The following is a 2,245-nucleotide window of genomic DNA, read 5'->3' as shown; positions in this document are numbered from 1 at the left end:
GCTGCCAGTCCCCTCCCTTTATGGGGGAGTCGATATAATGAGCAACGGAAAAAAGTGTGGGTCAATTTCTTCCTCATTTTTCGGAACTTCTGATAATAGTAAATCGTTGGCTTTTTGAGGGCGTGGTGGGTAGATACAAGAGCTTAGTGAAGGGTTAGAATTTGGGTCAGATACAATGCCAGGAGGCTCTGTTTCTATCTTGCTAGCTTCAGAGTACTTTACCATCTACTAAGTGATGCGTTTCAATGTGAGTGGTTTGTTCTGTGCTAGGTCTACTCTTTACAATGCTGTTCCTTCGATGCTATTAAAACCAGGATGTTATCAAAATATATGCTCAGTGGCAGACGGGAGTCTGCAGAAATATTTCCAGTGGGATGGGCCGGGAGGAAGGGAGGGGGGAGGCACGTCGGGGTTGGAGTGCATGATTCTGAAACTGGCACTTTGTGTACAAATCAGCTGGTCAGTTACGAGAGGCGTCAAGCTGCAAGACCCTAACTCTATAAGCGCTACAACTGGTCAAAGCTAAGGTTTAGCAGTATTGTGAATTCTTATCTGGAAGAGTATGAGTATACTGTGACGAATAAAAACTCTTTACTCCAGATTCCAAGGAGGGTTGGGAGCGATGGATGAAAGTGCCCCTTTGCCTCTCCTCCCCTCCCCTCCCCACCTCCACCCCTCCCCCTCCCTCTCCTCCTCGCGGGCGCCAATGACTGGCCCTTTCATTTTGAGAACATTAGAGCTGCAGTAACCGTTCTGAGAAACTGTTCAAGATGTCCTTGCGCGTCGCTCTTACAACACAGAACTCCAGTCGGAATGGCGGTTATCACTGAAACAACTGGTTTTCGGCTGTATCAGTTTCTCCAGCCTCACTTTAACCTAATTGTTAAAGCCTGTCACAAAACCAATTCTTGTAATAACCGATTTTCAGTCTTTTATTTACATTATTTCCTCTAATAAACGTAGAAATCGAACAAAGATTAAAACATTTTGAGTTTCTCAGTTTCTTGATAAATGGAATCAAAACGTTAAATTAAATACTTATATGGACATGATGTCTGTTCTTTCGGACATGTCTGAAAGAACAGACACCATTGATGACCTGCAGCCGTCTTGAACTAAATTAAAATTATATTAATACCGTCAACTGCTCACGGGCGTCGATATATATCAACGGGGACAGGTGAAAATGTGTGCCCCGTCCGAGACTCGAACCCGGGATCTCCTGCTTACATGGCAGACGCTCTGTCCATCTGAGCCACCGAGGCCACAGACGATTGTGCGACTGCAGGGACTATCTCGCGCTCGCCTCCCGCGAGACTGATATTCTCAACTTGTTTGTCCACACACTACACTCGTAGTGTCCCACCCCAACACACTCATTACTCGTGGAAGATATTATTACCAAGTCCCGTAAGAGTTCGAGGAATATGTGTGCATCCGCACAGAAGAAGGAGGTCATGACCCGTATTGCCAGGACTATATACTTATATGGATATGGTGTCTGTTCTTTTGGACATGTCTTCCACGAGTAACGAGTGTGTTGGAGTGGGAAACTACGAATGTAGTGTGTAGACATACAAGGTGAGAATGTGAGTCTCGCGGGAGGCGTGCGCGAGACAGTCCCTGAAGTCGAAATATCCACTGTGTCCTCGGTGGCTCAGATGGATTTTGAAGTGCCGAAGGACGAAGTTGTCTCTGCGTTACAACCATACACTAACGTCACCGGTTACGTAGAGGAAAAATGGCAAACCTTCACAACCTACCATGTCCTTAATGGTGTGCGTCAGGTCAAAATTTAACTGAAAAAACATATACCATCATACCTGACAATTGGCGGGGTGCGAGCCATTGTCGTGTACGACGGCCAACCCCGAACATGTGCGGGTTGTGGACAAGAAGGCCACGTCAGATCCGACTGCATGTGATGCCGCCTGATCCAGACGCCGGTCGGCGAGGAAGCGTCCCCAGCGGAGATCACTCAGATCCCTGTCACATATGCCAAGGTTGCCAAGGAAGGTAGCACCTCTCCACAGGGTCTTCCTGCTCCGTTGACGTCGTCTGATCAGGTAGATGCAATCGCTACTGAGATTCCTTCTGAGGTGCCACAGACGCCAGATCCTGACCTGCCGAATCTTCGCAGCACTGTGACTGAAAATGCCACTGAGATGGACGTTGATCCGGGAGTGCTTTCCTACGTCTGCTTTCCTTCAGACTGGTCCGGAGTAAGATGAAAGCCACCCGCAAT

The 2,245-nt window shown here is 47.7% G+C and overlaps 1 non-coding gene across 1 annotated transcript; it reads right to left on the bottom strand.

Moving 5' to 3' along the window:
- Positions 1-1,191: 1,191 nt before the first annotated feature.
- Positions 1,192-1,265, bottom strand: Trnat-ugu (transfer RNA threonine (anticodon UGU)). The gene has a single exon. It is a non-coding gene; the product is annotated as a tRNA-Thr (tRNA).
- Between the last annotated feature and the right edge of the window lie 980 nt (positions 1,266-2,245).

The sequence above is a fragment of the Schistocerca cancellata genome, unplaced genomic scaffold (assembly GCF_023864275.1).
Source record: "Schistocerca cancellata isolate TAMUIC-IGC-003103 unplaced genomic scaffold, iqSchCanc2.1 HiC_scaffold_1092, whole genome shotgun sequence".
In the NCBI taxonomy this organism is placed as follows: domain Eukaryota; kingdom Metazoa; phylum Arthropoda; class Insecta; order Orthoptera; family Acrididae; genus Schistocerca; species Schistocerca cancellata.
This window is presented reverse-complemented; position numbering and strand designations above follow the sequence as displayed.